The sequence below is a fragment of the Eumetopias jubatus genome, unplaced genomic scaffold, assembly GCF_037043125.1.
Source record: "Eumetopias jubatus isolate StellerSeaLion01/CBP00866 unplaced genomic scaffold, mEumJub1_p1.0 scaffold_2, whole genome shotgun sequence".
NCBI classification, from domain to species: Eukaryota; Metazoa; Chordata; class Mammalia; order Carnivora; family Otariidae; genus Eumetopias; species Eumetopias jubatus.
In genome coordinates this window covers 87,273,956-87,301,004 of record NW_028274808.1, presented here as the reverse complement: position 1 = coordinate 87,301,004, position 27,049 = coordinate 87,273,956, and positions in this window count along the sequence as shown.

Genomic DNA, 27,049 nt, shown 5'->3' with positions numbered 1-27,049 from the left:
AAAGAAAAGATGAAATTTGCACATGTTCCTTTGCAACCAGGGCTTTCTAGTGAATTGCTTGAGTCAGAAGATAATTGTCCCTATTTTTCAGTGTTTGAAGTGTAGCCTGTGCTCAAGCAGCTAATGGATCTGTTTCTGGCCACAGTGCCATCTTTGAGATGCAAAGCTTATAGAGTGGGCATCAGATTGACCTTTGCTTCCCAACTGCTCTTGATCTCACTGCATACTGATTTGTTCTTCCAGAAAAAGGAAAGGCATAAAGGTTAGGTAGCCCAGCATAGATTAAATGAAAACAGAAATAAATTTTTATTTTTATTCAGGTAGCTGACAAAAGTCTCTCCAAAGCTTCAGAATCATTCAGTCACATATTATGCACACACACACACACCATACACACACCACACACACACACACACACACCACCTTGAACCTTTCTAGGCACAGAGGATAAAAGAATAAACAACACAAAACTTCTGCCATCATGGAACTTACACTTCAGGGGAGATAGACAATAAAAAAAAAAAAAAAATCCTGTGTACATGTAATGCAACATTGTATAGTAATAAGCACTGCGAGTTAAAATAACCCTGGGCAAGGGGATCAATGTGAAGGTGCATACCCACAGTAGGCCCATTTGAGAAGGTGGTATCAGAATGAAGACTTATATAAAATGGGAAAGCAGTCCTTACGGATATCTGGGGACAGAGCTCTCCAAGCCAAGGGAATAATGTGTTCAAAGGTCCTGAAGTAACGACAAACTAAGTATTTTTGAGGAATAAAGAGCCGGTGTGGTAGAGCTGAGAGTGGCAGGAGATGAGATCGTGTGGACCGGAAGAGGGCAGATCCAAGGGAGCCTTGAAGACCACAGTAAGGACCTGGGTTTTAATTCTGATTGAATAAATCCACTGGAGGATTTTGAGCAGAAGAGTGACTTACATGGCCTGATTTACATTTCAATCAAATAACTCTGAAGCTTGTGACATGGGATGGGCAAGATTAGAAGCCAAAAAAGCCAATTAGGAGTCTAAATGGAGGTCTTGTACTAGGAAAAGTAATGGTGAACACAATGGAACTGATTAAATCCCAGATATATTTTGAGGTTAGAGATTATGCTTTTCTGATACATTACATGTGTGGTTTGTGAGATAGGCATCAAGGATAATTCCCAGTTTTTGACCTGATTCATTTAGTGAATGATGGTGCTGTAGAATGAAATGAGAGGAAGAAAGGCTTGGGAAAAACGAGAATCAAAAGAGTTCTCTTTTGAAGATGTTAAATTTGAAAATGCTTTTTAGATATCCAGGGGGAGATGCTGAAGAGGGAGTTAGACATACAAATCTGGAGCCCAGAGGAAAGGAAAGGGCTGAAGATGTAAATTCAGAACTACCTTGATATAGCTGATATATAAAGCCATAATAGTGAATGAGATCACCTAGAGACAAAGACCAGGGAAAGGAGAGGAAACAACCAAGAGGCTGAGCCCTAGAGCACCCCCAAAATTGTTAGATCAGGGACAGGGGACCCAGAAAAGAAGAATGGGAAGGCACCACCATTGCATAGGAAGAACACAAGAGAGTAATAGAGCTACCCAAGCCAAGTGAAAAATATGCTTCCAGAGAGTAGAAGTGAACAATGGGATTAAGTGCTACTAATGAATGGGTCAAGTAAAATCAAGGTTGATAAATGCCAATAGGCTCTGGCAAGATAGGAACCATTAGTAGCCTCAACAAGAAGGATGCTGGAGATGAAAGCCTGAGCGGAAAGAGCCAAAGAATGAATATAAAACATAAAACCCTTCTTTCAATGAGAAAAGAAAATGCCTGAAAGGGGATGTGAAATCTGGTAGAGAGTGGGTGATTTTGTCAAGGGAGATTTTAGAATATCTTTGAATGCTGGTAGGAATGATTGTATAAAGAAAGAGAAAATGATGCCGGAGAAAGAGAACATAACCGCAGGAGCCAAGTCCTTGAGAAGGAAGAAGGGATGGGATCCATGCATGAGTGTAGAGTTGGGCTTCGAAAGAAATAGGCCAATTCATCCATTGTAATGAAAGGGAAAGCCAAGTGTATGGATCCATTGACAGGTGGATCTGGGATGGCAGGAATGGCAGAAATTCTCTTGTGTTTGTCTTTATTCTTTCAGTGAAATCGCAGGTAAGGTCATCAGCAGACAGTGAGGGGAAAGAGTATCAAATGCTAGGGGACTGAGAGAAGGCACGGGTAACAGTTTCTCAGAGTGGTGGAGCGAGTTGGCCAGGGGACCTCACAGCTCTCCAGGCAGTACACAGTGCCCACTTGAGATTTGTAGTCACAAGTTAAGTGACTCTCTGCCTCTTATTGCTTCACCAATGCTGCTGGATGGGAAACTTGGATATCATCTCTATATTCCAAGTATTTTTTTTCTATTTTACACTAGAGAGAATAAAACTGAATAGAATGGGAATTGTGTTGTAATAGGCAAAAATGCACGAGTAAAAGAATGCTTAAAACCAAACTTTCCAACCCAACTTTAAAATCATAATGCCCTTTATTCTCATTTCCCTCTATACATAAACTGTTCCTCCTTGAGCTTAGAAGGTCATTTTCTTTGATTCAAAGAGCACTGTACCATCAGGAGACCTACTTCTAATCTCTACAATTAGCAGACTGTGTGATCCTTAGCAATTATGTAATCTCACCATAAAAGAGATAAGAGGTTACCTCCCCAATATCCTTTCTTCCCTTGTGACCAGTAACAGAACTTTTGATTCTTAGCTCAGCAGAAGACTCCCCAAATTAAGACTATGTTTCCAAACTTCCTTTATGGCTATATGTGATGGTGGGATTAAGTTAGGGTCAATGAGATGTAAAGAAAAATGGTATCGGGCAGGTTCTAGGAAACTCCATTAGAACATGTCATGTACTCCTTATCTGCTCTTAAATTCTTTTCACCATGTTAGCTAGAGTTCCAGTGACCATCTGGAACCACCCTAAGAAGGGCAAAGTAGTCGGGTGGAAAGAACCTGAGTCCCTAGCAATTGTGTAGTGCCCCCGCCACAGCCCTGGACTACAAACTTCAGCCTTCAACAGTGTGAGAGACAACTATATCTCTATCATGCTGACTGAACTTAATCATGACTGATAGACCCTCAGCCTCAGTTTTCTCTTTTTTAGACTAAAGCTACTGTCAAGTTTCCTGTGCAAATGCAAAATTCTCACTTAAAATGCCATCTCTTTGTTTCAGAGGTCATAGTAGTAGAATCTACAATGGCTAGAATGCAGAATTTCTGGCTTTCATCCCTTAGTTTAATGCCATCCTGAAGCTTGTTTTGTATTGCCAAGAGGACTGCTACCCAGAGTTTTAACACCTCTCTTCACACTTACATTTCCACAGAGGTAGGCAACCACAATGCTTGATCTCTCTGGTTCGACAACACGGTTCTGACACCAGGATTAGTTTGGTATGTGAAGCAAAGAGGCATTGCTGAGTACTTTCTATAATCCTCTGGAACCCTCACCCTGCTCCACAATTTCAATGGCTTGAACAGTCTACTGTACTATGCAGAATACAAAAATCGAAAATGATAACTCTTATAAAAATTACTCCCCACATTATGTTTGTTTTTGTTTTGTTTTGCTACTTTGAAGAAAGTGAACAGTATTTGCCCATAGAATTTATTAATTAACCTGGGGCACCTTTATTTTTGTTTGTAAAGTGCTAACAACAAAAGAATGGAAGGAAAAAACCAGACAAAAACAATTATTTGAAGCAAGCTTTGTGAAAACTGTGTCTTTAGGAAATACAATTTTGAACTTATTGCGATAATTTGTATGTAACTTTTTAAATTTTTTTCCATACTCCATCATTTTAAACTGGAGTAGAACTTTTTCCCTTGAGTTATCATTTATTAAAAATCTCCCTGGATTTTCAGGCAATTTAGGGAAATGTAACCCCTGCAAGAGAAAAAACTCATGGAATATAATGTTTTAACAAAATTTCTCTTTTGAAGAAGCAATTGAGCCTTTTGCACTCTATGCAAATAATGTTGAGCCAACAGAAACTGCTGTAAAAGCAGTGGAAGTCTGTGTCTGTATTTTCTTTTGATCTCTCTCTGGATTTAATGCCCTCATGAAGCTCAAATGGAATATATGCAAGTCACAGCATGGCAGAGGGATAATATATTTCCCCCTGCTTCACTGAGCACGAGTTGTGTATCTTGCCATCTTGAGAGTCCACAGTGCGGTACATTTATCCCCATTAGAAAAGCTCGCTCCAATAATATATGGATGCTGCAGCCATTTATGACAAATATGTAAAATCACAACCTTATACATTCTGAAGATGGGGAGTATATACATTGAATCTGTTAAACGTGCATCAACAGATTTTTGTTAAAACTAAACTTTCAAGTCCAAAGACTAAGAGGGCAAATATATTGATGATATTTGTATATTTATGTAGCCTCAAAAGGCTATAACTTTAATTTGAAGATGGAAAAATAAGAACAGTGCTTCCCACTTTGGCTATATATGAATTCACTTTGCCCATCCAGAGCAAAAAGCTTTCAGATCAGGGTGTGTTTTTTTAAGTCCTGTTTGGTTAAATTGTGATAATATGTTCAGCTCTTTCTAAGCTCATCTTAGGGCCAGAGATCACAGCAGTGACCTGAAAGTAAGAAAAATATTTGTGGTTTGAATCCTAATATTTACTAATGTGTACACCTGGCTCAGTTTACTTAAACCAAGTTTCAGTTTGCTCACCTGTAAAAAAGGGAGAATAATGATAATACCCACCTATAGGATTGTATGCAAAGGGCTCGGCATACAACTGGCACTCAATAAATGTTGGCTACTTTCATTGTGATGATTACTTCAGGATCCTCACTAGTATGCCAGCGGGGAACACTGAGCATGATGTGTGAAAAAGAGAAGGTGGGGCGTTGCCTGAGTGGCTCTGTGGTTAAGCATCTGCCTTCTGCTCAGGTCCTGATCCCAGGGTCCTGGGATCGAGCCCCGCATCGGGCTCCCTGCTCCGCGGGGAGCCTGCTTCTCCCTCTCCCACTCCCCCTGCTTGTGTTCCCTCTCTTGCTGTCTTTCTCTCTGTCAAATAAATAAATAAAATCTTTTTTTAAAAAGAGAGAGAAGCTAGGGGAGCTGCCATTAACTGTGTTCTCCAGTTTCTCTGATCCGCTATCCCAAGGGGTATAATGTGATGATGTCCCTCAACACAACTGAGAAACAGACACAGACGCAGAGAAGCACACAAAGGCCTGATAAAACCAGAAAAAAAGTTTGGGCTCTAAAATCATAAAATCCAAAATTTAATTCCATGTCTACATCTACTTAACACCCAGAACACCTTTTAGCCACCTTACGGCCAAGACAGTGACGGTCGGAAGGCACTAGGAGAGAGCCATAGGGTTAGTTTTCTCTCCTCTGTAACCAGGGGTTACAGCATTTTCATCTTTCCAATCTCAAGTTTAGCATCTCTTGCAACAAATTGTATAAAAAAATCTGTCAATTAGTTGATTCTCTGTGTTGATAAGCTATAAACTCACTGCTCAAATTCTTTGGCTTTGAGGATAAAAGTCATGGCATAGAAAAATAATGTTTCATGCCATTTTCCATTAGAGTTAAGGATACAAATACATTACCAGTGTTAAAATCTCATAGATAGTCCTTTTTTTCCATGTTGCTTGATACATTTTATTATAAACTTACTACTTTATTCAAGCTAGTACCTGTAGCCTTAAGCCTTATAAACATATATATTGAATTCTGGTGGCAGAGAAAGCACAATTATATGCACTAGCAATTACATGGCTAAGAGTTAGATAATTAGAGTTAAGGTTTATCCTTTGTAAAGATAGGTTCTGTGCGTAGATCTGCTATCTATACATCACCAGGAAACATTTATTATTCTGTTTCACAGGTAAAGAAACTAAGGTTAAGTTATTTATCCAAATAACTTTTTAATTATGGAAAAGATTCTTCTTGAGGATTAAAATATCTCTTGCAGTTTATGAGACTTATAAGACCTGGAAACATGGTTAAATAAAGTAATATATGTGAAAAAGCCTTCTTAAAATAACAAATATCTGTATAGAATTTGGCAGTTAATAGATATTCTTAATACACCTGTTTCTCCAATTAACACAGCATAGTCATTAATACACTGTATTGTGTTATGAAGTCATAATTGCAGTCAAGCAAAAAGTAATTACCATCTATCAACTTTCATGTTTTACAAATGCAAAATTATTTTTCTTTTGTTTTAGAAGGTCCCCAGAACAAATAATAGTTTTACATTAGCAACCCTTTCATTTCATGACCCAACCACCACATGCCTCTATACAGCTGTCATATATCTTTCTGGGCTCAGCTCACATGTAGTTGTTTCAATTTTAAAATCTAATCCAAGGGCAAATCCTCCTGATTCCATTGTGAACACCTGGTACAAACAACAGTGAAAAACAGTGGGTCTCTTTCAAATGTATCTCCATGTGAAGAAAAAAAAAACGATTTCGCACATGTCTCAGATCAGACTTGCAAAACAATTCATTTCAATTGATTGATGTCAGCAAACCTATCCTGAACACCCACTCTCACATGCATTGTTGGCAATGTGCTCTTGAAGGTAGAGAGCCCTTGCCCTTGGGCAGCTTATAGGTCACTGGAGAACAATACAAGTAAGGGGCACAAATAAATAGAATATAAAGCAGAATAAAAAAAAAAGCCTGAAAGAAAGATAGAAAATAATTATAAGGTTCAGAGGCAGGGCAGCTCAAGATCATCTAATTAGACTGACATCATTGAAAGGATGTGATGAAAGCTGGTAGAACTTCATCCAACAAAGATGGGGCGGGCAGGACATTCCTGGCAGAGGGAACAGTGTTATCAAAGACTCTAATGCACATGGTGTTTGGGAATCAACAAGTAGTCCTGTTTGCTTCAATCAAGAATAATCTCTGTAATGGACTTCAATGTTTCTGCTACCCAAGATATAGTTTGATATTTTAACAGATATATGCAGCAATGTTAACTATTAGCAAAATCAAGAATATTTTCATCACCTCCAAATTCTCACTAATGACCATTTAGTCGTTCACTCCCAACCTCTGACCCCAGGTAACCACGAATTGCCTTCCTATCACTATAGATTAGTTTTGCCCCTTCTAAAATACTATATAAATGCAATAATACAGCTTATATTCATTATGTCTGCCTTCTTTCACTCAGAATAATGCGTTGAGGTCAGCCATGCTGTTGGGTATGGAAGTAGTTTCTTTTCATTCCTGAGAAACAGTTCATTATATGGATATACTACAATTTGTTTATCCATTTTCCTATTGAGGAACATTTGGGTTACTTGAGGAATTTGACTATTTTGAATAAATCTGCTAGGAACACGTGTGTAAAAATCTTTGGGAGGATATATATTTTCATTTCTCTTGTATAAATATCTAGGAGTGGAATTTCTGAGTCTTAGGGAAAAGATATGTTTAATCCTATAAGAGATGGCCAAGCTCTTTTCCCAAATGATTAGACCATTATATTCCCACCAGCAGTGCACGAGGGTTCAGGTCTTCCACTTGCTTGCCAGCCAGCACTTGGCATGTAATTCTCTTTAATCTTCACCATTCGAGTGGGTACACAGATATGTCCCGCTGTGATCTTAATTTGTCTTTTCCTCATGTCTAATGATGTCAAGCATCATTGCATGTATTATTGGCCATTCCTACATCTTCTTTCATGAAATATCTCTTCAAATCATTGCCTGTTGGGTTGTTTGTCTTGTATTCTTCAAAAAGGAAATCTTTCTTCCCAGTTTGTCCTGTGTGATATGCTCTACTATGCCTTGGATGACCTTCCTTTCTATCTCTATTTAATATGTTAAAGTCTGGTTCATAGGTCCCTTTCCCCACGCAGCTTCTTCCCCAACCCCTCCTTTCCCTGAGCTCTTGCAAGACCTCATTCTCACATCCCACTCCAGTGGCATAGATCATATCATATAATTCAGAGGTACAGATCTCTATCAATCCCCAGACTGGGAGCTCCTTGGGGTTTCAGGATGAGTGTTTTTCTTCTTTGAATCTGTCCAGGACTTCATACAGTGCCTGCCACATTTAAGTACTCAGGCTCACTCGGATAGTTCAGATACATAAGAGAAGGAATAGCAACTTATTCAGGCTACAGTCATGGATGGGTAAGGGTAGGTTCAGAATGCTGGGGGAGTCACTATTCATTCATTCGTTTAACAAATATTTTTTGAACTCTTGCTATGTGCCGGGAACCTTAGATGCTAGGATACAGAGATGACCGAGCTAAACAAAATCTCCACCCAGATGGAACTTAGCCTACATCAAAGGAGACCGATCCATTCATCAAAAGTTAAAAAACGTAGTGCGGCAAGTGCTATGTTAAGGGAAATCCAGGATGCTAAGGAAGCTTAGAGAAGAATCCCTAACCCAGGTTTTGAAATCAGAGGAGAGTTTCTGGAGAAGTGGTATCTCAGCTGAGATGTGAAGCATACATCAGAGGGACCCCAGTTGAGAAACAGGAACAGCAGCTCACGCAAAGGCCCAGAGATAAGGAAGAACAAAGCTCATTCGGAGAGCTACACTAAATGGGCAGAGATTGAGAACTAGCTATCGGATATAGGGAATGATTGTAGAGGAAAATGCTGGTGATGACTCCATTAAGTGATCAATAAATACAGTAGAAAGCCTTTTTACAAATTTTCGTTTTTGTTTTTTTATTTATTTTTTTATTTTTTTAAAGATTTTATTTATTTATTTGAGAGAGAGAGAGAGAGAAACAGCATGAGAGGGGAAAAGGTCAAAGGGAGAAGCAGGCTCCCCACTGAGCCGGGACCCTGATGTGGGACTCGATCCCAGGACCCCGGGATCATGACCTGAGCCGAAGGCAGTCGCTTAACCGACTGAGCCACCCAGGCACCCAAATTTTCGTTTTTGTTGTGTGAGAGATTCTATCAGTTTCCCCTCAAAATCCCACCTCTAACATTTACTGACTATGTGATCTTAAGATAGCGGAGCCTCCCTGTTCTGTTTCCTCATCTTTATCACGGGAATAATAACTTCATAAAGCTGGTGTGAAATAGAGCTAATGCAGGTAAAATGCCAAGTCAGGGATGAACTGGACACTCACCAAATGTTTTACTCCCACTGGGCACAGGTACTCTACATTTTGCCGCAACCCTTTATCTAGGTGGGCCATGTAACTAATTACCAACAACAGAGGGTGAGTCCAAGGCTTGTGTCAGTTCCTAGACTAAGGCAGTTAGGAGCAGGTGTGCCTTTCTCATCATCTCTCCCTTTCCTCGTTTGATAACTTTGGACTCCACATGTTGAACATTCACTGGGAAGAAGCCTGGGGCTCTAAATGACTACATGAAGCAGAACCCCTTTACTCTACCACACACCTGCCCTCTGCTAACCTGACTGGGCTGTGACATGTGGTGGCCGAAAAAAGAAAACAAAAAGAAAAAGAAAAAACAAAAGTATTGTATTGTGTTATAACACTAAGCACTTGGGGTTGTTTGTTACGGTAGCACTGAATAAATGTTAGCTGAGAATGCTAGAATTGTTATTTGTGGTTTTACTGTTATTAATACATGAGACAATATGGCCTGGTGGTTCAAGCGCAAGCCCTGGAATCAGACAAAATTGGGTCTGACTCCTGACACCACATGTACCAATGTTGTTTCCCAGTTATTTAGTCTCCTATGCCTTATTCACTCATCGATAAAATGCAGATAATAATGGCACCTGCCTCAGAAGGTCACTATGAGTATTGAATAAAATAAAGCACATAAATCCTTTGGCACGCCTGCACCTTGCAAGCACTCAATAAGTAGAAGCTACTAATACTATTATCTCACGAGTACGATCTGATATTGGGAAGGTTTGAAAATTTGCCACTGCATAATCTTTGGAGAAATTTCCGGGGAGATAATCTCCCTTGTATTTTAACACCTCAGAAAGTTCAGCATTTCTTCCTTTCTGCTCCAGGACATGTGCAAGAGTAGACTGGTCACTTTGGCAACCTGAAACCTGTACTTCCTGCCATCACCCCAGGAATGTTTGTTACTCTGAATGTATATCCATAATATTGTCAGGTCAGTAATTACCTCGCCTGACAAAAAAAAATAATGTGTTAACAGATCAGGCCTCCGGTGCTCATAAATTATTCTTTCTCTCTTTCCCCAGCAAGTATCTCGGGGACCCAGGGGATCTGAGCTGTTGTGGGCCTTGGAGGTTTCCAGAAGGCCGCTCCTCTCGCCGGCTGGGCTCCTAGCACGCTCCATTTTCCCAGCACCACAAGGCAAAAGCAACTCATGCTGGCAGTTGACATCTTTTAATATTTGTTGCTCTCTTTCTGCCTAGCACTTGTGGCTCCATCTTGACGTGAAGTCGTCTCTGTTATTGCCATTACTAACTAAATAGCCCCCGGACTCTGGCTGGAAAACAGCACCATAAATTGCTTAGAGTTATCCTATTTCCTGCAAACAAAAATCCCAGCAGCTTCGGGTCCATTTTTACTTTATTATTTATCCGGCCAGGCCATTTATCGCAAGATACTGCCTCTCTCTGGGTTGGAGTAGGCAAATTATTCCATTTTCGATTGTACATGGTGCAACTCCTGATTCAGGAGCATCGACAGGATGCGTACTTAGGATGGAAGTATTTGCACATTTGCTGCTGAGAGCAAGAAATCATTATCTGTGGCCTGTTCTTCCTTGGCGCTTAGGACAGAGTGGGATTGAAGAGCAGGATTTTCATATCTCTTTAGCCACGGGGTCAAGTTACTGCCGGAGAAAGAAAGATGGAGAGAGAGAGCTTGGACAGCACGAATTCATTTTAATGGTCTACTGGTTCCACTTAGTGAAGGCCTATTAATTGCATAACATGCATCTGTATCTGTGTCTTTCAAATAACATTTCTAACCACCTGGGGAACTGCTAAGAAGGCACAGAGGGATATATAAAGAATGGGTGCAATTAGGCAATTATGATCAAGGATAGAGAAAGGTTTGAAGGGAGAGAAGGAAACAATGTTCCTGTTTCAGTGCTGTAGGCTACTTTGGTTTGTTTTTGTTTTTTTTTTAGGGTACTTTTATAGGGGGGAAAAAGGCTCTTTAATTATGAAAATCTTTCTTTTGTAAATTGCTACACAAGTAACACAGAGACTGAGGGACATAAATTTCTCAGTGAAGGGATCAGGTGTGTTATGAAAAGTAAGCAAGTTGGAGGTTTCTGATTGAAAAGAAACTTTTTTAAAAATTTTGATAAAAAACCTGCTAAAATTATATTTTCCATTCTCCTTTGTTGTTTCACAGTGAAATTCCATTTTAATAAAATGTGGAAGTTAAAAACCACTTGGCACATTTTTAACCCTACCTAGTGTCCTGTGCCCACTGAGGAACCCCGAAGTGTATCTCTGAGGAAGAGGAAACATCCTGATCCTCCATGAGAGGAGTTGACAACTAGGGAGCTGCTTGTTATTTCCTGACAGCACTATTCGTCAAGCGTTGATCATCACAGTGCTATCTCACTTAGGGGACAAGAGAATTTCTTCATACCGTTTTGATTATCTTACCTTAGGATAAAGGAAAATAAGGACCTTGTTTTTAAGTTTGTTATGTATTTGAGAAAAGGAAATGAATGGCAATAGATCTTTTATCTTTGCATTTGAGCATTCACCACATTTTGCTTTGCTAGGAAGGACAAAGCATCCAATAAGAAGTGCCTCTGTTTCTAGAACGTTCTCAGGTGGAAGGAATGAGACAGCTATTAGTTAACCACTTTCTGATGTGGCCACCTTGAGAGAGGTGGATTAGCAAGGATCAGGCTCTCACCCTAATGCTGGAGGGACTGAAAAACCACTGTAAGAGGACCAGAAACTGGTCTCTGGCTAGAGCACACTTGGCTCCTGTGGAAGGTGCTCTGAAAATCAATTCAACTCTTTGTCTTTTGGATAGAAGCCCAGCAGTAGACAAGCTGCAGGCCAGGAGGCATGACTGATATGGTGCCCACTGCCAGCCAGTCTCAGCCCAGTGAAGGACATCTGGAAACTGAACATATCTTGTCTTGGGCCTACAGGTGACTGTTAATGGGATGAGTGGTTGGCACCTCTACTTTAGTCTTGGTCCACTATAAGCCCCCAAAATGGGCCTCTACTTTAAAAGTCTAAGTACTATGAGGAGTAACTAATTCCATTTTCTCTCCTGACAGGCGAGGCATTACAATGAGCTATTTCTCTGCTAAAATGGGCCTTCTTATGGGTCCAGGTCAAGATCTAGGAGTAAACTGTAGTGATAAGTCCCAGGAAGGAAAAGATAGTTCTCTCTTGAGTACCATCAAAAGCAATTATGAACAGCAACACCCTTGACGTTCAGGATACCAGTACTAGTGCACAGGATGTAGAATTCAGACTAGAACTGGGTTTTGTTTATGGTATCATTCAGAAGCACCTAGAATGTCTCCTTTAGTCTATACTACAAAGATTTTGATTAAGCCTAATGCACTACCAGCCAGAGAGATCACTTCTCTTGTTCTACATCATCATTTCAGACCATCAGTAACGGTCACATGACTTTGTTAGCCCTGCATCGCCAAGCTTAGTGTCTAGAGTTAGCAATTCACAAGTACTTATTAAATAAAATAGGATGGATTTCTTAAGGAGACTAGAAATTCGACAGTTCAGTGTATTTCCCCCCACATGACCCTGCTTGTGTGACCTTGTTACAAAGGAATGATGCACTTAATTGGAAAAGAAATAGGCTTTGCCCTCCACCTACTGCAGGGTGATCCAAATTGTCACCTTTAAGGAACAACTTTTCAAAGGCAAGTTGGCTCTCCTTATACACAAGACCAGGTGGAGAAACATAGCTAAGTCACAGAACACCATTGATTAAACAAATATATTTCATGGGTACTAAAAAGTATGCTGGATTGGGCATATTGGGTTTAAACCAATCTTGTAAGATATAAATGACTAGGTTTTAACTTCTTGTCACTAGGACCCATTACTGATAAGACAATTCACATATTTTGTCTGCCTGTTCTTAACATATTAAAAAGGACATGAAAGAGAGAGTAGTCTTCTATGACCCTGTCCTCAAAATCTTACTAATCTGGCCATTGATTAGAAGGACCCACTTCCACTAGCTAAAGGCTAGGGAAAAAGGAAATAATTAATACTGTTTACATATAAACCTGTGTCAAAAAACAATCTTTCCTAGGGAAAAGATAAAATCAAACCATGTGGACTTAAAAATACTGGGAAGAAATATGCCCAAAATATTCCATAAGAATTACATCATGCACTGTCATTTAATATATTAGGAAATTCAAGGCCGGCTTTATAATAGCTGAATCATGCTCCTAAGGAAGGGTTTTTTCACCTTTTCAAGGCATGGAATGCACAGAAAAGCATATAAATAACAATAATAATATAAATAATATAAATAATAATAATATCTGCAAAGCATACTGTAGTAAATAGTTTGGACAGAGATGACCTGCACCTCAAGGCCCAAGGAGATGTGCATCTCAAACACCATCCCCCTCTAGAAGAGTGATAAACAAACTTTTTTCTGGAAAGGGCCAGATAGCAAATATTCTATTTAGATTTTGCCTAAATAGGTTTCTATCTGAACTTCTCAACTCTGATATTGTAGCACCAAAACAGCTATCAACAATACATAAATAAATGGGTATGGCTATCTGTATTCAGTAAAACATGATTTGCAAAAACAGGATGTGGTAGGATTTAGCCATGGACTATAGTTTGCTGATTTTTACTCTAGGAGAATAAAACAACTGAGTGAGCCAGTAGGCTCTGGGCCTCACCGCTCCCAACACGTGTGCACGTGCGCACGTGCACACACACACACACACACACTTCAGCTAAGGAGCTTTATTTTTATCTACGTTGCATATTGAATTTCCATGTGAGATAGGGTTTAAAACTAATTTTACTTCTGAAAAACAGATAAATAAAACTTTGAAAACTATTTCAATAAGTACTTATTATAAAAATATATATCTTTATTCAAAGGATAGTATTACTTACTTCTACTACAGGTTTTGGAATGGAAGTCAAGGTTCAAGTGACAGTAATGCTCGAAGAAATACTAACACCTAGGCACAAAGAAAGTATGTTACTCATTATATTTAAAATGACATCTATTCTACTTTTGTTAAATATAAATCCTTCTTTTTAGTTTCAAAGGAAGAAAAACTGCTTGTTTTTTCATTATTTATATGCTTACAAGTACTGAAAAATTCTAAGACCCATGGGATGGTTATGAGCTCTGAAAAAGTTACTTATGACCTTAAGCATGAAAATAAGTTTCAGGGCCATCATTTACTTTCTTAATTAATTGATAAATCTAGAAGCAAATCCTCACAGGATACCTGGGTACAGGAAAAGTTTCTGGAAATTTAAGGTGGGAAGGATAGATGACACTTTCAGCTAGTTTTTAACCTATCGTTCTTGAAAGAGCTTCCTTTCTAATCCCAAGGAAAGCTACAAGCAGCCTTTTCCCTTCAACCTAATTTGCTAGTAGCTTTCAAACTTCAGTTGCAAATATTTAATTAGAGATGCTCACTGAAAATGCAGAATCCGATTCTGCATTCAGAAGATCTGAAGTTAGGCCCAGGGATCTGCATTTTTAACAAATATCCTGAGCTTGTGGACCACTTTGGAAATGGTGACATAAACTTCATTGATTTACAGCAGTAGGCTCTTACCATTCCAAAAGGTAGAGGAATGGGATAATAGTATATTCTTTAGACAAGTGTTATCTTTCTTGTGATTTTTTTCCAATGACATGTGTTTGCCTTAGGTGTCTGAAAAATAGTTTCTTTGTTGTTCCATTCATTGCTGTTCACAGATGTCTACTCCTAAAGGAAATGTTTTTAAAGGGTACAGGAACACAACTACACACAGATATGATCTATATTTTAAAGCAGCATTTGGTTTGAGACCTTTCTCAGATGTCTTTGGGGAGTTGAGTTCATGTTCAGTTCTAAAAGTACCAACCCCCAGTAGACGTTGAGTGTTGCAGTTAACCAAGTTGAGATTATTGTACAAGGACATATTTTTAGCCAGTTCCAGATTTCATTCAAGCAGTATAAAAAGTTTCTTGTATTTTGTTTTCAGGAGAAATACCTGCTGTAGCTTCTAAGAAAAAAAAAAAAAAGGAGAAAGGGGGGTGGAGCAACATGGCAGAGGCCTCCCAATCTCCGCCCCAGAGGAGCCGAAAACTTGGCGGAGTTGTAGGAGACCTGGATTTCGTCTAGTCCCAGGAATTCAGCTGGATAGGGATCAAACCATTCTGATCACCTACGAACTCAACAGGAGATCGAAGAAAAGAATAGCAACAACTCTCTGAATAGAAAGCGACCACTTACTGGAAGGTAGGACGTGTGGAGAAGTGAATCCGTGGCAATATTGGGGAGGATAGACGGCGGGGGAGGGAGCCTCTGTCGGCTGCTTCTGGCAAGTGATAGAGCCGCGGAGCACAAAATCGGAACTTTTAGAAGTCGGCTCTGCTGAGGGACGTCACTCCAGTGGCTAAGCGGGAGGTGGGGGGGTGGAACCCTTGCGGGACAGTGTGCTCTCAGGACCCTCGGGGTCACAGAAAGACCGGGGGGTGCCTGAGTGCGGCAGAGCTCCCAGGTATCGGAGCGGGGAAGCCGGCTGCAGAGACGGAGCCGAGGAGCAAGCTCTCAGCTCGGGGTTGCCATAAACCGTGATCTGCGGCAGTCAGGCCACTGCTCCTCCAGCAGGGACCCAACAAGCGGCAGATTTGGGGAGACTCTCCTTCCTCCCCTGGGAGGAGCGGCACGGGAGCACACCGCAGGGATCTGCTGGGTTTGGAGACTCCACACAGGGTCATGCGCCAGAGATAGAAATGCTCGGTCACAGGCCGGGTGAGCACGGAGTGCGGCCGGAGACCCAGGAGATGAGAGTGATTGACTGCTTTTCTCTGGGGGCGCACTGAGGAGTGGGGCCCCAAGTTTTCGGCTCCTCTGGGATGGAGATTGGGAGGCTTCCATTTTCCCTCTTGTCCTCCACAGCTGTACGGAAAGCTGGCAGGGAACAAAAGCTCCCGAGAGCAAACCCCAGCAGATTACTTAGCCTGGACCGGGCAAGGGTGGGGCAATTCCACCTCCGGCAAAGACATTTGGGGACCACGGCAACAGGCCCCTCCCCCAGAAGGTCAGCAAGAACCGCCAGCCAAGACCAAGTTTACCCATCAAAGAGAACGGCAGAACACCAGCGCTGGGAGAATACTGCACATAGAATCCATGGCTTTTTTCCCATGATTCTTTAGTCTTTCAAAGTTAATTTTTTTAGGTGCCTCTTTTTTTTTGAATTTTTCTTTTTCCCTTTTTCAACCAACATCTTATCAATCCCTTTTTTAAAAAAACATTTTTATATTTCATTTTTAGAGTCATAGTCTATCCCTTCATAGTAGTTACCCTTATTTTTGGCATATATATATAAGTTGTTCTCTCTTTAAAATTTTGAGATACACTTTCTTCTAACAGATCAAAATATACCCTAAATCTCTAGTGTATGGCTTTGTTCTAGTCTCCTGCCTGATCACATTCTCTCCTTTTTCTTTTCTTTCTTTTTTCTTTTTAAATCCTCTTCTTTCTTTTTTCAAACAACTTCTTATCTTATCAATTCCTTTTATAAAATCTTTTATAATTTTCATCTTTACAGTCATATTCCATCCCTTCATCGTATTAACCCTTATTTTTGTACATATATAAGTTTTTTTCTTTCTTTAAAATTTTGGGATGCACTTTCTTCTAATAGACCAAAATACACCCTAATCTAATGTGTGGCCCGATCTATGCACCAGCCCGATCATATTTGATCATATTCTGGTTTTTTTGTTTTATTCTGTTTTTCTTTGTTTTTATCTTTTTCTTTTTTCTTTCTTTCCCCTGGTTTCAGGTCTTTTCTGATTTGTTTAGAGTATATTTTCTGGGGACGTTGGTACCCTGTTAGCATTTTGTTCTCTCATTCATCTATTCTGCTCTGGACAAAATGACAGGATGGAAAAAATCACCTCAACAAAAAGAACAAGAGATAGTACTAACTGCCAGCGACCTACTCAATACAGACATTACTAAGATGTTGGAACTAGAGTTCAGAATGATGATTTTAAAGGTACTACCTGGGGTTGAAAAGAACATGGAAGTTATTAGAGAAGCCATTTCTGGAGAAATAAAAGAACTAAAATCTAACCAAGTCAAAATCAAAAAGGCTATTAATGAGGTGCAATAAAAAATGGGGGCTCTAACTGCTAGGATAAATGAGGCAGAAGAGAGAATTAGCGATATAGAAGACCAAATGATGGACAATAAAGAAGCTGAGAAAAAGATAAACAACTACTGGATCACGAGGGCAGAATTCGAGACATAAGTGATACCATAAGATGAAACAACATTAGAATAATTGGGATCCCAGAAGAAGAAGAAAGAGAGAGAGGGGCAGAAGGTATATTGGAGCAAATTATAGCAGAGAACTTCCCTAATTTGGGGAAGGAAACAGGCATCCAAATCCAGGAGGCACAGAGAACTCCTCTCAAAATCAATAAAAATAGGTCAACACCCCAACATCTAATAGTAAAACTTACGAGTCTGAGAGACAAAGAGAAAATCCTGAAAGCAGCTCGGGAGAAGAGATCTGTAACCTACAATGGTAGAAACATTAGATTGGCAACAGACCTATCCACAGAGACCTGGCAGGCCAGAAAGGCTGGCATGATATATTCAGAGCACTAAATGAGAAGAATATGCAGCCAAGAATACTATATCCAGCTAGGCTGTCATTGAAAATAGAAAGAGAGATAAAAAGCTTCCAGGACAAACAAAAACTAAAGGAATTTGCAAACACGAAACCAGCCCTCCCAGAAATATTGAAAGGGGTCCTCTGAGCAAAGAGAGAGCCTAAAAGCAACATAGACCAGAAAGGAACATAGACAATACACAGTAACAGTCACCTTACAGGCAATGCAATGGCACTAAATTCATATCTTTCAATAGTTACCCTGAATGTAAATGGGCTAAATGCCCCAATCAAAAGACACAGGCTATCAGATTCAATGAAAAGGAAAGACCCTGGATATGCTGTCTGCAAGAGACTCATTTTAGACCCAAAGACACCCCCAGATTGAAAGTGAGGGGGTGGAAAACCATTTACCATGCTAATGGACACCAAAAGAAGGCTGGGGTGGCAATCCTTATATCAGACAAATTAGATTTTAAACCAAAGACTGTAATAAGAGATGAGGAAGGACACTATATCCTACTTAAAGGGTCTATCCAACAAGAAGATCTAACAATTGTAAATATCTATGCCCCTAACATGGGAGCAAGGCAATTATATAAGGCAATTAATAACAAAAGCAAAGAAACACATTGACAACAATACAATAATGGTGGGGGACTTTAACACCCCCCTGACTGAAATGGACAGATCATCTAAGCAAAAGATCAACAAGGAAATAAAGACTTAAATGACACACTGGACCAAATGCACCATGCTCATGGATTGGAAGAACAAATATTGTGAAGATGTCAATGCTACCTAGAGCAATCTACACATTCAATGCAATCCCCATCAAAATACCATCCACTTTTTTCAAAGAAATGGAACAAATAATCCTAAAATTTGTGTGGAACCAGAAAAGACCCCGAATAGCCAGAGGAATGTTGAAAAAGAAAAGCAAAGCTGGTGGCCTCCCAATCCGGACTTCAAGCTCTATTACAAAGCTGTCATCATCAAGACAGTACGGGACTGGCACAAAAACAGACACATTGATCAATGGAACAGAATAGAGAGCCCAGAAATGGACCTTCAACTCTATGGTTAACTAATCTTCAATAACACAGGAAAGAATGTCCAATGGCAAAAAGACAGTCTCTTCAACAAATGGTGTTGGGAAAATTGGACAGCCACATGCAGAAGAATGAAACTGGACAATTTCCTTACACCACACACAAAAATAGACTCAAAATGGTTGAAAGACCTAAATGTGAGACAGGAGTCCATCAACATCCTAAAGGAGAACACAGGTAGCAACCTCTTCGACCTCAGCTGCAGCAACTTTTTCCTAGAAAATCACCAAAGGAAAGGGAAGCAAGGGCAAAAATGAACTACTGGGACCCTATCAAGATAAAAAGCTTTTGCACAGCAAAGGAAACAGTCAACAAAACCAAAAGACAACGGACAGAATGGGAGAAGATATTTGCAAATGACATATCAGATAAAGGGCTAGTATCCAAAATCTAGGAAGAACTTCTTAAACTCAACACCCAAACAAAAGATCCAATCAAGAAATGGGCAGAAGACATGAACAGACATTTTTCCAAAGAAGACATCCAAATGGCCAACAGACACTTGAAAAAGTGCTCAACATCGCTCGGCATTAGGGAAATCCCAATCAAAACTTCCATGAAATATCACCTCACACCAGTCAGAATGGCTAAAATTAACAAGTCAGGAAACAACAGATGTTGGCAGGGATGCGGAGAAAGGGGAACCCTCCTACACTGTTGGTGGGAATGCAAGCTGATGCAGCCACTCTGGAAAACAGTGTGGAGATTCCTCAAACAGTTGAAAATAGAGCTACCATACGATCCAGCAATTACACTACTGGGTATTTACCCCAAAGATACAAATGTACGGATCTGAAGGGGTATGTGTACCCCGATGTTTATAGCAGCTATGTCCACAATAGCCAAACTGTGGAAAGAGCCAAGATGTCCATTGACAGACGAATGGATAAAGAAGATGTGATACACACACACACACACACACACACACACACACACACACACACACACACAATGGAATATTATGCAGCCATCAAAAAGAATGAAATCTTGTCAGTTGCAATGACGTGGATGGAACTGGAGGGTATTATGCTGAATGAAATAAGTCAATCAGAGAAAGACATGTATCATATGACCTCACTGATATGAGGAATTCTTAATCTCAGGAAACAAGCTGAGGGTTGCTGGAGTGGTGGGGGGTGGGAGGGATGGGGTGCCTGGGTGATAGACTTTGGGGAGGGTATGTGCTATGGTGAGCGCTGTGAAGTGTGCAAGACTGCTGAATCACAGATCTGTACCTCTGAAACAAATAATACATTGTATGTTAAAAGAAAAAAAAAGAAGAAGATAGCAGGAGGGGAAGAATGAAGGGGGTGGAAATCAGAGGGGGAGACGAACCATGAGAGACGATGGACTCTGAAAAACAAACAGGGTTCTAGAGGGGAGGGGGGTGGGGGGATGGGTTAGGCTGGTGATGGGTATTAAAGAGGGCACATTCTGCGTGGAGAAAAAAAAAAGGAATCACAGGAACTAAAAGTATTGATCTGACTTAAAATGGGAAACAAAAAAGGAGAAAAGAGAAAATATGTTGAGTATGCCATGGGCAAGCATGGTAACAATCTGTAAACATTTAGAAAATATAGTAAACACTTCTTCAGAAGGAAGAGTCGTCATTTAGTTGAGTACAAGGTGCAAAGACAAAGGGAAATGGGTCCTGATTGCTATGTAGTATTCTGTCAAACTCAAAGTTGCTGATTACCTAGTTTCAGCCATTTTTAAAAAGTGGTTTTTGGCACACACAAATAAAGCTCTTAACTAATCCAGGACTGCTGATGTGAATGCAGCAAGAGTTTATTTACACTTAGGCCTCACATTCCCAAAGGTAAATCCATTTTTAAAAATCTTTAGGAAACTTACCTCTGCAAAACCTCTGCTCTCCCCTCCCCCAAGGGTGTCAACTTGGGATGGGTGAGTCAAATAATAAACTTGCTGAGCAGCACAAATATTAGTAAATATTTGCAACACTCACAATTTCTGCTTTTTAAAAGCTTACAAGTTCAATGCTTCCCGTTCAGTAAAACATGTTAGCCAAGAAACACAGGAACACTGAAATTTGCTGGCCTGGAAGATAATTCACATCCCCAGAGTAAAAACTACTACTTATCTACTCTCATCTCCAAGCCACACGCTACATAGGCATCCATGTTTCAATAGTGAATCAAATATCACTTGTCTCTTTCATCTTGGTATCCTCCACAGGATTTATTTCCTTAGAGAGTCAGTTCTGTGCCATACTTATTTCTGAGACTATGTCTTTCTACCTTGCCATGGTATTATTTCTTTGTTTTGCCACATGATGTCTCACCCATAAAAATGGACAGCCCCCTACAAAAGAACAGGTTTGAAGTGGTGTATGGAGGAATCAAGTGCTTGTCTAAGGAGCCTTTTGAGTATGGTCTGCAGTGGAATCATCCACATTGCCCAGAAGAAATGCAGCAATGCAGGATCTCAACACCTATCCCAGACCTACAGAATCTAAATCTTCATTTTAATAAGATCCCAACACATTTCGTATTTTTGAAATAGATGTCTAGGCCCAAGATGGAGCCACTCCAACCCAAGGTGCCACCTCAGAAAACCAAAACTCAGATAACTTTCATGTCCCTGCAAATGCTCTGCTTGACCAAAACCGCTGTATATCCAGTCAGCCAGTCCCCAAACACCAAGCCAACTCTGGGCTCTGTACTTACTTTTTTGTTCCTTCTCACCCCAAACAAGGTTGACCGTGTGACCCCAGCCAATGAGATATTTTCCATTTTTCTCTTCCTTGTTCTTTATTCTTTACCCTATAAAACCTTCCTGCCTTCCACTCCATTTTGCAGTACTCTGGATAGAGATTGTCCACTTCATGATGTGTTAAATAAATTTTGTTTGTATCACCTAAGTTGTCTTCTTTAATTGTTTTTCAACAGTACGTGCTTTAAAAGTTTGAAGAGCAGTTCTTACTCCAGCAAGGAGTACGGAGAGGAGCAGGAGAGAATCAGAATCACCAGGGAAGGTGTTTCATGCACACATCCAGCTCACGGTTCCCAGGATTCACATGCTACCCTGCCTTAAGAGACTGTCCTCTATGGAGCGGGTGGAAGATGTGCTGGGGATATTTCTCCCATGTTCTTCCCTAGTGGGGAGAGTACTAAGGTGTCACTTAGCACTCTAAGGCAGGCCACATAAATGGAAAAATTCTAGAGAAACAACTAGCTATTTGAAACCATCATCTCTCCAGTGCAGAAGGCAGTGCCTGGCATATAATAGGTGTTCACTAACAAATTGCAAATGCCATCTAAAGAGCACCAAAATCATTAATGAAATATATAAACATTTCAATAATTTGAACAAGCCTTCTTGGTGGGGTCAACATGAGATTACCTCCCCTCATAGTTTTCATTGTTTCTGACCAAGTCAAAACTATTGGTTTGTGGAATTTATCGCCCATTCCAAATCTAAATCTCAACAAAAGCATAGTTTCGTTAGGCTAGTGACTCAAAGCTACTCTCTGACATCATGGAGTACATATTCTAAACTTTTGAGGACTTGTTTACACCTGATTATATGGTATGCAAATAGTGGGAACTCCATAAATGCTGCTGACAGATTGACAAGATTCACTCACCGCTGGCTTGAGTCTTTGTGACTCAGCTCCACCTCAGAGGAAAAGAATCCACGGTCTTCACCATCCATTCTGAAGCTGGGCGAGCCTTTTCACCAATGCAGGGAACTAATTGCTTCTTTTCTCTGGATTGCATATTGCTTATTACTGGCATGACATTCCAGTACCCAAGAAGCACAAATAGTGATCCCTGAAGCTGCTTTAACCTTTTCAGACTATAGCAACTGCATTGTTCGCCTCATTACACTCTGCAGACTTTGTCTGGGATGACAGCCCGAAATGGAAGGTTCCGCCGGCACCCTTCATTAGCACTTTATTCACCATTTCTCAGCAGCAGCAAATGCCCCAGGAGCGTGGGCAAAAAAATTCAGCAATCATCCCTCAGTATTTTAGTCCTCCGAGTCCCTGGGCACATTTCTTGGTTTTGTTTGTTTGTTTGTTTGTTTTAAGATTTTATTTATTTATTTGACAGAGACACAGCGAGAGAGGGAACACAAGCAGGGGGAGTGGGAGAGGGAGAAGCAGGCTTCCCTCTGAGCAGGGAGCCCGATGTGGGCCTCCATCCCAGGACCCTGAGATCATGACGTGAGCCGAAGGCAGACGCTTAACGACTGAGCCACCCAGGCGCCCCCCTGGGCACATTTCTTAACTATTAAATCATGCGTGTGCGTTCAAAAACATGAGCTTAATGAGCTTTGCCCACCCCAGCTGGCCCCAGGACAAACCCTTCACTAGAAAATTCCTCTCTATCTGGTTTTCCTATCGTAAAGCAGGAACGCCAGTGAAAATTCAAAAGCTTACAAAGCTAAGAGGAGGGATATAAAAAGGAAAACAGTTTGGAAAGGGGTTGGAAAGTTATCCTGAAGTTACCATTACCGTCCTATTTGATATCAGATACAAAGCTCCTGCGAATCTGACCCCAGCGGCTTTGCAGACTCATCCACTCTCTGTATCATCCACAGCACCCACTCCCTGACCCCACGCCACACACTGCAGGTCCACATCATTGCAAAGACGCACCGTGGTTTTGCACATTTGGATCATCTACTCTATTTGGTAAATGCCTATTTGTATGTCATGGCCTTGTTCAAATAACTTTTCCAACAACCCTACTTAAATCACAGGTCATTTTTTTGTCCTGCAAGCAAACTCTAACTTTATTAAAAAACAACAAAAAAAAAACACCTACTTAGCACATATCCCGTTAATGATAATTATGTACATATGTGTCCACCCTAGCACGTAAGATATTTTAGAGCAGGGATGGGCTTTCATCAACAGTATATATACCCAGTGCCCAGTTAAGTAAGTACTTGACTCTGTGCAAACAAGAAAACTAAAAGCAATCTGTAGTTCATGCCCAAAATTAGAGACATCTTAGAAAGACATGTTAGGAAACACTTAAGAACCAGTAATATGCCTCCATATTTTGAAAAAATTTTGTTGATAAAGTAAATGTAAAAATATATACTGTCATGAAAAGTCTAAAAACACAAATGCATGAAAACAGTGGGCCTCTATACCTTGAGGAGTTTAAAACGCAGGAAACTACAGAAACTCTTCTACTCAGCAGGAGTTATCTGTTTGTCTAAACTAAAAGCTGGGGAGCCTGGGGGGCTCAGTTGGCTAGGTATCCAACTCTTGTTTTCGGCTCAGGTCATGATCTCAGGGTCATGGAATTGAGCCCCAGTGTCAGACTCTGTGCTCAGCAGGGAGTCTGCTTGAGATTCTCCCTCTCCCTTTGCCCCTCCCCCCACTCACACTTGTGTTCTCTCTCTCTCTCTCTCTAAAATAAATAAATCTAAAATAAAAAACAAACAACTTTAAACTAGAAGCAATAATCCCATTAATTTGAATGACAGAAGCATCTCAATCCTTCCATGAGCCAATTTCATCATATGGTTCCATAACCATATTATTTTGTTGAAAATGCTATTTAAATACTATTGTAAGAGTAACCCAAAGCAAGCCAAAAGTTATAGGCTTTTATCATCTTTCAATATAACAATAGAGTAGAATGAAAGAAAGAAAAGAAAGGAAAGAGAAAGAGAGAAAGAGAAAATTAGGGTCTAGAAAAACACCTTGAGGAGATAAAATTTTCTCTTTAAAAATTACCTTTCTGGGGCACCTGGGTGGCTCAGTCAGGTAGGTTGAGAATCTGCCTCTTGGTTTCAGCTCAGGTCATGCAGGATCTCAGGGTTGTGAGGTAGAACCCTGTGTTGAGCCTCAAGTTGAGCCCTACGTTGGGCTCCAGGCTCAAACAGAGAGTCTGCTTTAAGATTCTCTCCCCCTACCCCTCTGGTGCTCACTCTCTCTCTCTCCCTCTTTCTCTCTCCCTCTCTTTCTCTCAAATAAATGAATAAAATCTTTTTAAAAATTACTTTTCTGTTAGTTATTTCAATTTCAAATATTTTCTATAAGAAAGGCCTATGCTGTGTTATTTAGCACGAGTTCTGAATACTAAGGATATTCTTCACATAGTCACAGTGCACATCAGAGGGAATATTATTAGCCTAAGAAATACATAGCATGTCCTTTGATAAACAGGGATTTTAAAAAGGGTGTAGGGAAATTTTATTTCTTTATGTGCTTTATCTTCTAATTAAACACCCACAAGGACATTGAAGAAAAAGCCCTCTTTTTCAGGGAAAAATGTGATTCTAGAATATTTGAAAATGTTTCTGGCAAAAGCATGACAAGAGGGGCCAAACATAGGACACAGAGTTTCTAACACTCTCATTGCTTCTTTTTATACCTAAGAAATCCATTCTGATTCTGACCCTCTATCCTTATATATGAATTTTTTTTTCCTGACATAACTAATACATATAATCACATCCTCACACACAACATCTTTACACCAGACTATCATAAACTTTTGGAAGGGGTCAAGTTCAGGGGTTTAGAGTACAAGCTGTGTATCCCAGCTGCTCTTTCACTCAATAAATTTAGACAAGTAACTTCACCTCTCTTCCTCATTTTCCTCATCTGTAAAAACGGAACAATACCCTATTTCATTAATTGGAAGACAAAAGCTTTTACATTTTAATATTCTTGAAATCGGGGTGTCTTACAATTGGTAATGCACCAAAGGGAAGCTAAGTTCTGAAGATTTTCAGGTGTTCCTGCCAGGAGAATTTTCTACCCTCCCTTGCACCCAGGGCCATGACCCAAGCCATGCAAGTTTTCTTTGTTTACTCTTCTGGATGATAAATTTATTTTCATTTACCCTTATCCTGAGGCAGAGGTCTCAGCTTTATATGAAGGCCTCCTAACTTGTGACTTTCCAGTTGAAGACATTTTAGAAGACATCTGAGAGGGCAGAGGTGAGATAATACATGGAAGGAACCTAGAGCAGTACATGACACAAAATAAACACTCAACAACTGGTAACTATTATTTTGGTCGTACTATTGGCATCTACTTGTCACTAAACAGATCGACATGCTAATTACTTAATTCTCTTAATCAATGTCAAAAATGCAAGCATCAAAGTAAAGGGAGAAAGCCAATAGAAATAGCCCTTGCAGTGCTTAGGTAGCCATGGCCTGTGGCTGGCTGTGCCCTCAGTGGAGCAAGACTCAAGATTCAGCCTATTTTTCAGAAATGATCTTGCCAAATGTTTCAAATCCCTCTGCTGGTTAAGACTGGCTTTGCAGAAAGTGTTCCCTTTTTGTTAATGGAGAAAGGAATTTAATCTCATAGAGCTTCTTCCTAACACGCTCAAAATGGACTCCCCGGAGTTCCACAGATGCTGCATCAGCAGGGCGGGCGGGCTGACTGGCAAAGACACAGCTCTCCTGGTATCCCAAAGACTAGCTCGAAGGTCATGCTGCTTTGCTAATTCAGTAAAACATAATTACACTGCAGAAAGCTAGTTCCTTTTTAATTCCTCTTACTGATATACAAAGATTTTGCAATTTAAATTGCTTAACTGTCATGGTATTCACACACGTATCCGTATCCAGCGGCAGTGTACCTACATCTACTCAAAGGCTCTGGACTTGGGCTTCAGACTGGAGAAGGAGCCTGTCAATATTGGCAATCTACAGCCAATGGCAATATTTCTCTCCCTTTCCTGGGTCCAAGCCCTTTTCCTCCGCTGCTTGAGAATATGGGAAGCAGACAAGTGATGGTGGATTATGTATTCCTTACAGAGCTGCCCCACTGCACAAATACACGGGTGCTTTTCACATCACAGTCTGTGTAAACAGTGCCCCTAGGAATTATGGAGGCACAAGCCATGAGGCCATAAATGGGAGCTCAGGTCCCAGTAACTGGAACCAAGGCAAGGTCTTGAATGAGTTCCTTATAATACGGACATTCACTTTGACTATTTGATAATGTCACAACTTATATAACTTCAAAGCAAATAAATAACTTGCAACTACTGTAACTATGGTTTTATAATTGTCTTTATCAAAATGTATTGGTTATCTATATAGCAAATAATTTAACAGATAACATATATGAGGCTTCCAGTGTTTAAAATAAACAAGATTTGTTTGTTTATACAGCACC